Source organism: Triturus cristatus, chromosome 9 (genome assembly GCF_964204655.1).
Source record: "Triturus cristatus chromosome 9, aTriCri1.1, whole genome shotgun sequence".
Classification (NCBI taxonomy): domain Eukaryota; kingdom Metazoa; phylum Chordata; class Amphibia; order Caudata; family Salamandridae; genus Triturus; species Triturus cristatus.
The window spans coordinates 290165343-290177798 of NC_140592.1; positions in this window are offsets into that span (position 1 = coordinate 290165343).

Sequence of the window (12456 nt, forward strand, 5' to 3'; positions counted from 1 at the left end):
GGCCCAAAGTGTAATTCCACTTGTAAGGGATATATAACGTTCAACGTAGAGACGTAGCGAGAATGCAATGTAAGATGTCACTTTCCAACGTAGTGAAACAAACCTGAGAAAATGTTGACATATCACATACCAATAAGTCCCAACACTCTGGATTTCTGGAGATAAATAAATGACCATAATACGAGAAACACAAATGTACGCTGTTTGTAACTATCTGGACATCTAGCCAAGCACCAGTTAGTAAAGAAACAGGCCAACTTTCCCCCCCAAAAAACAAGTGAGAAAAATCACCCACGCTGCATTTAACGTCACTAACAACCTAGTGGCAAAACACCCTATAGAGCAGCAATAGTGTAAGATACACAGCAGCAGAATGTATGCAAATACAAATAATGTTTAGGCAGAAAATATTAATAAGGCATAACAAAAAAAAATACTTGATACATGTGACCATTTCAATGAATTTACATATCCTGTAAAGGTGTGCACTCACAAAGCATAAAGTAGAGATTGTAACACTATTACACCATAAATACTTCATGGCACACGCTGTAATTACGTAAAGCATGCCTAGAATAGTCAATTAAGACAAACGAGCAATTTCATATTAAGATCCATGTTATTCAATCTTGTATGACCAATGCATCACTCCGGTGAGCGACTCCTCACCCGAAACAAACCACAAACTATGCACCACATAGCCATTACAAATAGGAATGCTGGACGACTTCATATGTCCTCACTGCACAAAAATTGTACCACACATAGCACTAGCTGACTCTGGGGCTTAGTCACAAAAAACTATCGCCGAGTCAACGGCACTTTATCGCAGCCAAAGTTGCGATAAATCCATCGCCCCATTCACAAGCTGGTATTAACAGCCCACAGCACCAGTTTACCTGCGATAGCAGCCGCAAAAATCATCGCCACAGGGGACCCACGCAACTATCGCTAATGAGATGCAGAGTGGGCGTTCCCATGCCAAAATCCGCGACAACATCACACCACAACATTCTCAAAGACCAGCCACATTGGCGATAAAAACACAAAACAGGCGATACGGTGCGTTAGCACCAGGAAATTTACACCTGCTCTGACCTGGTGTAAAGTCGGACGGGAGCCTGCACCACAAAAGGGAGACCAGCCCATGGCCACACCTGAAGGGCAACATAAGCCATGGAGTCATCCATCATGCGGCCCGGACACCCAGGAGGGCCACAACACCCACCGACACCACCCCCAGGACCACCCCTCCCTGGCACCCACCGAGCAAAGACATGCCACATCAGCTACACCCAAACATGCACAAAATAATCTGCCTGATGTCGCACAATTACAACTGGTGACATGCATGTGTCGACACAGAAAAGAGCAGCACACATTCACTTTCGAAGCAACAAATGAAACTTTATTAAAATGAACACTGAAATAAAATGAAGACACATGGCCGCTCCCCTCGGGACAATCCGTAGGTCCCAGCCTGCAAGACAAAAATCATGATGAGAATGTGTGTCCTCTGCACATCAAAGGACAGAGAGAGAGCGAAGGGGAGAGAGAGAGAGAGAAGAAGAGAGGGGGAAAGAGAGAGAAGAAGAGAGGGGGAGAGATAGAGAGAAAGAGAAGAAGAGAGGGGGAGAGAGAGACAGTGCCGCCCCTGCACACCCGGGCCACACTGCTCATCTACTGCCACCGGTGTGTCTCCAACCACATGCAGGTATGTATCGCAGTTCACCAGATCACACATCTGAGTCAGAGCCGCCAGCTGAAACAGAGTCCAAATACATGACTGGCACAGTACACACACCTGCACAAGACAACAGCGCCTGCCCGCCCATGCACACCAAGGCAGAGGTACCCCAAACCCTCCCGCCACCCGTCGGAGCATGCCCGCCCATGCACACCCAGGCAGAGGCACCTCAACCCCTCCCGCCGCCCATCGGAGCATGCCCGCCCATGCACACCCAAGCCTCACTGATCACCTTCCGCCACCGGCACGTAGACAGGAGGTCCTACCAAGTGCCGCTGCAAGCCACAAGCCCAGGGCCCGCGGACATGGCACCCTCCACACCATGCAGCCACGCTCCGCAAGCCAACAGGTCTCGCGTTTGGTGCTGGGTCTTGAGTACTCCATGGCAAAGGACATACCAGTGCACCCGGCACCATCGCAGGCTGCACACCTGCTCAGTCCCATGGGTGCCACTAACTCTGGGATCCCGGAAGCGACACAACATGGCGATAGGCCCACGCTACCCGCTGGCTCTGGCCTACACTGCGGTCCAGCAGGGCACACAAAACCTGAGCTGTCCGGACCGCAGGGACGGGGCATCATCGCAGGCTGCACACCCTCTCAGCAGCTTAAGGTACCACTGACTCCCAAAGTCACCGTCCCGTAGCAGGGTGCCTGTGCCGGCCACAATGCTTTGAGTGCCACTAACCCTGTGCAAGCCCAGTCAGTGCCATGTGGTGGTAGGCCCGTGTCGTGCGCCAGGCCTCAGATGCCACCAACCCTGTGCGCAAAAACTCATGGGCTCTTTATGAATGAGAAGCATGGAGCAGCCGTCATCCAGTCCCCACCGGAAGAGGGGAATGTGATGTCGTTGGCCCCTTATGTTGGCAGAGTCACATGGCCAGGGACGCCTGTGCCAGAGGGACACGGTGTGTGTGCAAACCTGCCCCCCTCAGGAAGTGGCTGTGACATGCTGAAGACTAGAACAGTGACCTGCACACCACCAGTGAGTACGCCTGTGACGGGTAGCAATGAGGGCCCCCCCTCGGTGCATCATCGGAGTAGTCTGGCCAGCCGTACCAGTGCAGGGCTTGCCACAATGACTCGTGGGCTCAGGCGTGGTCCAGTCCATGTCCGGACAAGGAAGTGACTGATGCGTGTGTCCCTGTTGTAGTGTTCACGGGACCAGGTACACAAAATGCAATGTCGCACCCTCTGACTCGCATCCCACTGGATGAACATTATTGACGCAAGGGAAGGCACTGTCCCCACATTCATCCACACATCCATACCTGAATGATGTAAGACATGACACAGCAGTGCGTCACTGGATGTTTATTTGCATATCCAGTGTAGTTGTGCAGCTGGAGCGGTACAGGGCAATGCCAGGCCCACTACACAATATGAGCTCGTGGAGGGCCAGCCAGAGTCCATCGGGGGAAGAGGAAGAGTACAGTCCGCAGGCTGTCCGCCATGTCATTGGTTGTCAAACAGGATGTGGCAGTCCATGTCACTGTCCAAGATGAGTGCATCGGAGTGTATCGGGGGTCAGTGGAAGGTCATGAGGCCATGTGCGGCAACAAGCAGAAACAGGCGAGGTGGCAGAAATGAATGCTAGTGCCTCCTGATCACAAACCCATCTATGTTCTCGTCCCCGGATGCGTGCGCTGCACCCCCTGTGGGTGCTGCAGTACCGGCTGCGGCACTGTGTACCACTGACACATCAGGGGCCGGAGGGGGATTGTCGGCAGCACTGTGTGCCACTGACACATCAGATACCTGAGTGGATACGCCTGCCGCACTGGGAGGCACCGACATACCAGGGGGCGGGGATGTGGATGGTGTGGGGGCAGCAGCATTCATCAGCGCCACGCCTTGTGGCGGCAATGCCATGATGGAGGTCTGCAGGGCATGATAGATCCCAGCTACATTTCGATGATGTGCAGCGGTGGCTGCCATCCTTTCCGCCTCCATACGCACCATGTCCTCCATGAGCCTCGCATGTGTGCCAGCTCACGGCTGGTATTGCTGGAGCCTCTCTGAGCAGACAGCTGTTCTACTCTCCACGTCATGACTCCAGCGATGTCAGTCAGGGCTCGTTGGAGATCATGGGGTGGACATAAACACCCAAGGATGGCGACCAGTTCGGCAGCCATGAGTTCGAACCCCACCCACACCTGCTCAGCCGTCTCCCTCTGGCCCTCCAGCACACAGAGTTGGAAGGCCATTTGTTGTTCCTGGGGGACTTGGGAGGGTGCCGGGGTTGTGGGTGCCTACTGCTGGGTGGTTTGGGTGGTGGGTGGGGTCTCCTCGATGTAGCTGGGCTGCCCCGATCCTGAAGGTGAGTCGCGGATGAGGTCAATGATGTCTAGGAGGGCTTGTGCATTGATGCTGATGTTGTCCTCCTCGTCATCAGTGAAGAGTGTCTGGGACTGCTCTGCAGAAGGTGTTGACGATGCCCCTGCGATGTGAAGGGGAGATGGTGTATTACAAAGTGTCCACATGTATGTAGCCGCATGGTACAGGTTGACATTCTGACAGCATGACATTGTACATTGTGACAGTCTGTGGGTCTGTGTGAGGTGCCAGGGTCATTGTGGGTGTGTACTGTGCCCTGCTTGATTGTACATGTGTGCCATCATGGCCATCTCCACCCGTCCCCCCAGTACCTGGTGGTAACTCACACTGTTGCGGTTGTGTTGTGTCCTGTCGAACAGTGTCCGGTCCCCCGACTCCGGCCACAGTATCCACACTGATGACTGTCGACACCAGCTCCGCCATGTCATCCAGCACGAGCTGTGGCGATGGGCCCCCACCTCCAGTCAGCATTGCTGCCTTCTGGTTGGCGGAGCGTTTCTACTTGGTCTTCCGCTTGATATAATTCCATCACCTCTTGACCTCATCCATTGTCTGCTTGTGCTCTCCGACGGCATTCACCTTGTCGACGATGTCCCGCCATATTGCAGTTTTGGTGCCCAATGACACGTTGGAGTTGACGAAGAGTTGTTGGTGGTATTCCATCACCTCAGTGACTATAATCCTGTTCGCCTGCGGACTGAACTTCGTCTTCCTCGTCTTCTTGTCCTTGCTCTTCCCTGTCCCCGATGTCCCGGGCTGGTCATCCGGGGTGCATGTGGGGTTACGCTCGTCCTCTGCACCTGCTCTGGCTGCCTCCATGGTGCTTGGGCGTAGGTCAGTTTGGGTGTGGGTGTTTTTTCTACTTTTATGGTGATTTTTTCGTCCTGCCAGATGTGTGTGGCAGGCCTGGCGCTGCTTATTGCTGATTTTCTCAGCGAGCTTTGGCCCATCGTTTGTTTTTTGATGTTGTGGTTTGTGTTTTTATCTCCGTCGTGGTGGTTGTATCGCGGACATTGTCCGCAATGTCGGCGGACTATCGCATGGTACCGCCTTGTTGTGAATTCCACGTTGACACGGGGTTATTTTCCCGCGATGGGCTGCGATATTGGAAGTTGCGTTACTCTACTCTTGCAGTAGTTATCACACGTTCTTGTGAATATCCCCCTCTGCTTCCATATTCCTCCAAGTTCCAAGATAAAGCAGGATGTTAGGGCCATTACCTCCCAGGTTTGCATAAATGCCGAACTTAGGAGCTCATTACGATGGCGGACGGACAGGAGTCCGTCCGCCATGGTGGTGGAGACTGGGACCGTCTGCAATACCTGCGGCTGTTTCACACACCAAATCAGGATGCGACTGCCACTGTGGCGGTCGCATCCTGCACCTTTGACATTACGGCTGGTGCTGCTGACAGTAGCTCCCCCGCAGTGTCAAAAAAGGCATGTTGTAAAGTTCACTGCGCTACAAGGCAGGCACCTCACGGTGCCTGCCACTTGGTGCAGTGAAATGACGGGGGCACCATGGGTACCCCCCCCAGTGCACCAACACCTCCCCCCAACATTGGGGGGCCGCAACGGGCTCCCAAAACCAATCTCCACCGCCCTTTCAGTGGCGGTTTACCTGCTGCAGAAAGGCTGGCGGAGAAGCGCATCGTAATTTGGAGGACGGTGCCTGCTAGGCACCGCCTCCATTTGCAGATGCAGACCACTCCGCCAGGCAATCGGAACAATTGCCTGTGGCGGTTCCCGGGTGGACGGTCTTTGGTCCGCCACGGTCGCGGTCTGGATCCCACCTCCATCGTAATCTGGTGGTGGGAAATTCGTGGTCCGCAGTGGGAAGGACCCCCACCGCCGGGCTGGCAGTGACGGTCCTTCTGCCATCGTAATCAGGCCCTTAGACCAGCATCACAGGCAAAAAGATGGAAAACGGTGGTCATCCAAATGGTCTGGATGACAGACAACAGGACACTTTACTGTCTGTGCAGCTGCAGACTTGCTTGGAGACTCACGTACATCAAAAATGGTGGTACGTACATGATGATGCGCTGAGTGGCTCACGGAACCTCCGTGCTGCAATGCGTCCCACAGCAGCTAAGAGCTGCGTAGAACCCAAGACGTCACTGAAGATCCCTCAGCAGCTCCGCGCGACTCCATAGATAAGGTAAGATGCACGTGCTCTGTTAGAGATTTAAACCGCAGTGTAACGGCTTAAGTGGTCTCAATGCAGGCAAGTCATTGTAGTAGAGAAGTGTTGTTTTTTAGGCTAAACTCACCACAGTTTCTATCAGTGGAAGTTCAGTCGGTACCGAGACAGAGTTTCCAAGAAGTATCATGCTAGTCCATGTAGATGTAACGCATGTAATGTAGACGGCATATGAAAACACTCCAATGTGACGTCGCAAAGCCAGACCAAAGCGTGTGTTGACTTATTCCACAAACCAGATGCAGACAAACGCCATGGCACAGTTTGCTGCAATTTCCCTTTTAGAGCACACGCATCAATGGTTGTGCAGAAAGTTGAATGCCTGAGTTGTTGAGCTTGTTTCAATTTCAGCAATATCACATGACTAAACACTGCCTCCAAAGGAGACAGTTCCTTAGATCAGAATGCTGAATGTGCTTATGATCACACAAGTTGTGGCCGGAGACACCAGGCTGGGGCTGTCCAGTGAACAGGACACTGGTGGGGCTAGGAGGTGTATTGTAGCTGTCTTGACTTGACTTGTTTCTTAGTTATTTGATAAATGTCTCTTGTATCCTCACATTTCTTATACTCTGTTAGTATCTTCGGTTGCACCATCTTCTTTTCTGTGTCACCTTCCCCTTCATTAAGACAAGTAGTCATGCATGAATCTGACTCCAATTCGTCGCCCAAATTATGGTGTGATGTAAGACACGTAGCTGAAGCGTATCTTTATAGATTCTTTATTAAGTCTAAGTTACAGGTTGGTATTCAGGTAAAGCAGCCCCACCAGGAGCAGCCTGCCTGCTGCTCAGCCCATCTTCAACTGTCACACCTCACCACACAGGCACCCACACATTCCAATCATCTCCATCACACCAACATTCCGCTCAGAATACTCACACTGGCTGAGCAGCTAGGAGCCAGGTAACATAGGAGAAACATTAATACATCGGCAGGATATAACAAAGTTTGAGCTTAATTCTGGTCTAGGCAGGAAGCCAGTGTAGAGTACAACAAATTAAGGTAATGTGGTTGAATTTATTTGCACCTGATGGTAGTCTGGCATCAGAGTTCATCAAGGCAATAGGTGGCACAAAGATACATTTGTTGATACCAGTTAGAATGGAGTTTCCCTATTTCTTTAATACGATCAGGGTTGATTTGGCTGATCATTCAATGGGCTGGAGAAGACTCTTTAATTTTTCCAGGGAAAAGAGAGTAGCTTTTGATAATTTTATAATGTGCTCATTATGCAGGGACATGAGAAGCATGGGTCTAACCAGATACCAAGCAAGAAGAGGTGTAAAGTCAACCAACTGAAGTTCAGAAAACCAATTATGACTGAGCAGTGTTTTCTGTGAAATATAATAAATGTTGGCTTTTTTAGGATACAGTCTGAAGATATTTCTCAACATCCACTTGTGAAGGTTAGGTAGGACTTTTTTGCATCAGTTGGCAGGTAAACCAAGAAGGCTGAGGATTAGATTAGGATTGTAATATTGGTGAGAGGTGCGAAACAATGGGACCAGCAGACAGTCTGATAACCAGACATTAGGGTGCAGTGTAAGATGGCACTGGTTAGCAGAATGAAAGGTTGGCACTGGTGAGCGATGGGCTCTTTTCGCAGCTGGTGCTGGCTGGCAGTATGAGGAATATTTGTTGATGAACAGGATCTGCCACTAAAGGCAGTGTGATCAGGGCCGGACTGGGATCACAAACGAGCCCTGGCAGTTACTTCCAACCGGCCTGGGGTGGGGGGTCGAGGGGGCTGGTGGAAACACTGCTGCTGCGCTTTTGATACAAGGGACCAATTAAATCGACCCCCAGCAACACAAATGGCACTCACTAGTACAAAACCAGTCCCCACCCTTCCTTCCCACTGGGGAGATGCCCAAAGTCATCAAAGGGGCTTTTCAAACATTTGCCAATTTACACCCCTGCCTCACCCTAGATATTGCCCCATCTATATCCCAGTGGCCTGTTCCTCCTTACCACTATTCTTTTCTTTTGTCTAATACATCTGCAGTCCACCACTTTGTCTGTTTCCTGTCTGGTTTACGGTAGACATGGAAAAGAAACTACTGCTTATATTGTTTGTTGGGAGGTGCACTCCTGTTTGCATTTTCTATGGATAATCCTCCTCAAAAGAAAATTCTCCATAATAATCAAATGGTGCTACACAGCTACGTGTGCTGTCGACACACGCTACTCTTCAGCAAAATCTACAAGAACACGGTCTTGGTTGCGGTGTGCTCTGTTCACATCAATTCATACTGAATTCATCACAATTTAAACCACAGTTTGCTTCTTTTTGCATTCTTCAAACTTTTATTTTGTAATCATTATATAATCAATTCATTACCCTTAGCACCAAAATGCTAGTATCTAATGCATACTCATAGTACGGCCCGCCCGGCCTTCATTGGCGGCCCGCGGAGCTTGTTGCCATACGAGTCCTTCCTGTAAAGTTTAAACAGGGAAGATGGCTGCAGGAGCAGTATTCAGTAGAAACGAGAATTACATTTTGAAATTGGAAAGGGCAGTGTATGTGAGAAATTGAGCGTGTCTTTGGTACCAGTGACATTTAGGGGTTCAAATGGGGATACTGATTGTTAATGTTTAATATAGGCCTGCGTCATAGTCTTTCAAGTATCAAATCAGATCCGTAGCAGCTTGCATGAGTGCCACCCAGTGAGGGCCTTACCAGCGGCATACGCAAAATGATGACACCCCCCTCCCCGCCCAAGCAGAACGTCTGTAGTGAGGGGACTGAGACACCAATATTTCACAGAATTCACAGGCCGGTGAATGAGGCGACTACTGGGGTTGCCCCAACCTTACCACATCAGCTGAATTATCCTTCCGTCCTCTGGGAGAGTTCCTGGCAACTTGGTAAGAAAGGATGCTAACATCTTAATAGTCCATATTTGTTTAGCAAAGAGGCTTCAACTTGTTAACAAGCTGTATTACAGTAGCTAACATACAGATGCTTACAGATAATAAACAGAAAATACTGTGTCCTGTGCTGCACTGGGCATGTGCTGAATATCCAGTTGCTGCAAATTGCCATGCAATCCCACTTAAGATTGATATTGTCTGCTAATAAAAAAATATTATAAACATGTGCTGCATGTAGTTACATCTGCTTTGGAAATACAGCATTGTCTAGTAATGTTTTGAAACGGCAGTGATTTTCCCCCCCTCTAGCCCGCCCCCATTGACCCCGCCCCAATGACCTCGCCCCCCAATGACCCCGCCCCCAATGGTGCGTCCCTCGGCCACAAACCACACTTTAAATTTGGCCCCCGAGAGAAAGTTTGTGAGTACCCATGATCTAATGCATATTCTTTTACAGAAAAAATGATTCTTCATCAAAGTTTTACTCTGATACAAAATATAACATATAACAAACATGTGAAAGCATATCACTTTGTCAACAAAAACGTTGTTTTCTGTTCATTTGTCATGCCCGATGCATTTCGGGAGTGCAAGGTCCCTTCTTCAGGGCCAACCTGAAACCCAAATAAAGTTATTTATTAAGCAACTACTGCAACATATTTTGGAATCCTTTTAATGTGCTTTCTTGTGCTATCATTTTTCAGCATTTTTTTGTAATTTTAAGATGCTTTTCTGTCTTTTTTAAACATTTATTCCTAGTTCTGACTGGAGGTGGCAAGCCAAAAAATTTGCAGAGAAAGTAGAGCCAGAGCCAAGGCAAGGGTCAGCTGTAGCTCTAGGAGCACGCTAATGAGCTGAGCCTTTATAATATTTGGCATGTGAATCATGCAACAAACATCCTAGAATATGATAAGGTGACTTCAAAATGTAAAGAAACGTGTTTCTTTAACACAGGAAGCATTTCACCTTAGTACATCAGATTATAGTTCTACATTGCAAATTATTCATTGAAAGTGTAACCTTTTAAACATACGAGTAGAAACATTCCTGCTTAGAGGCAAGTAAGATTTCATGTGTACCCTGTATGTGACCTACATTCCTATTATATATGGAGCAACATTTTTTAATATTAAATCAAACACAAGAGAGGTTTTTGTAAAGTGCACATCCTGAACTCACATATTTGAAGATGCACTCATATTTGTTAACAAGCGAGGGAAAGCTAGGTTAAATGAAGTATTTGCCTAGGATCACACAATTTGGTAAAGCACTGAAGCTGGGGTAGATCCCAATTTTTTCAAGTATCACACTTTGGGCCTGATTATGAGTGGGTCGGTTAAATCCCACCTATGTTACACTCCTGTTTATGCATAGGTCACAATTTTGAATTTAATGGTATTTATCACATCCAATAATTATCAGATTTATGAAATAACTCAACCTTTGTTAAATTTCAGCAGGTCAAAATGCTGAAAGTTTACAAGGAAAAGCTTATAGTATTTACCTATCACACAGATTTTGGTGCTTTAAACAGCAAAATCTGCATCTTATTGCCCACAAACTCATAATAGGCACCATTTATTGCACCCAATAAATAATGCACCCCTTGGTATTGTTATCAGGTGCGATAAATACCACATTATCTTGTAATCAGGACCTATGAAACTTAACCACTAGATGGGTTTCTGTTTCTGACATCAAAGGTTAATGTTTTGTCCTCATTTCTCAGAGGGTGAGATTAGAGCCTCGGTGACAGGCAGAATCCATATTTTATTCTTGGCAGTTTTCCATAATGGGAACTGTGCCCAAGGACAAGAGAGCAGTTTACAACAGACAGAGAGTACTTTACACCTTTTTCGGCACAGGGACATGTGTCTGGATTCACAGGATGTTGAACCACGGCTTGGATTTGAACCTGGCTCCTTGTGTTCTGTGGTCAGCAGCATGGCCACTAGGCCAGGTCACTTCACTTGAAGTGGGGCTCATTTTGGGCTCTAGGTTCAAAGAGGACCTAAAGTTGAGCCAGACCACGCTTCTAACTCGAGCTTTCAGTGACCTGCCCACCTCCAGTCTTGACCCATGATTAAATACCAGCATATATGCTGTTTCTAACCCCCCCTCCCAATAAAAACCTCATTTTTTATTTCAATGAATTTAACTTTTCTCAAATTGAGATAATCCTTTAAAACCAGAGCAGCGCCGGGATAACTTCGGCAAAATTCTGGGAACACTCAGAAAGTCACCAGGACTATGTACACTTAGCCGAGTCTCTATGTGGAGAATGATGCTAGGCAGCCACGTGCTACCGCAAGCAGGGAAACAGACGCATGCGCATGCGCGCACGCACACCCTCGTGCACCTGCTTAGAAATGCAGGCAGGCAACAAAGCATTTTCTGATCTAAACGCCCCGATAACTCTGCAATTGCTGTTGCAATATACCTCTGATAGGGAAAAGGCAGACACTTCATGGCACGGAGGAACCACGGGAGAGCAGATTTATGGACTGACTACGGCAGGCTGGTTTTTTCAGCGGCCAGCGCTGCTGGGTGGACAATTTCTCAGCGAGGTGATGTATTAGTAATCTGTGAGAATAAGTGCGCCCAGATAGGAAGAGGGAGCGCTCCTGCAGTGCCGGCGTGCGGAGCCCCCTGATAACATTGTCTTTCTAATAGCGGAATGGAGAGAGATATTGCTGCCCATCAGAGGAATAGATTTCAATTGATTGAGCGGTGTGCGTGGGAGTCGGGGATTTCTCCAGTGGCGCAGCCCCGGCCCCTGTGCAGAGGCAGCGATTGATCGCCACCTCACCCTTTGCATAATTGCCATTGGCGTTCCAGTTACACGTTGCACATCTCTCTCCCATCTTGGGGTGTGAACGCAGGTGGCAAGGGTGCTGCACCTCGACTAGGCCTTGTTTGCTCCAGTGCTGTTTCGTTGCACTTACCTTCAGTATCCGGTATAAACTACGGGGCTTATTTATGAGAGCCTAGCGTCACTTTTGCACCACGTACAGTGGGACATGCAGGGCTCTGAATCAGATTTATAAAGCCACGGAAAGCCACCCGGTGTGGCTTTGCGTGGCCTCATAAATCTTGAGTAAGGCGTCGCATCGCAAATCGCTGCCGTGCCTCACTCTGCGCTCGGGAGGTGTTCCATGGGCGTTGTGGTGGGTGTTTGCACGCAACAACCATGGATTTCGACGATGCCCCAGATTTACAAAATCATGTAAATCTGGGGAAGCGCCAAATCTGTACACCTCCTGAGGTGAGGCATAACAAGGAGGAATATA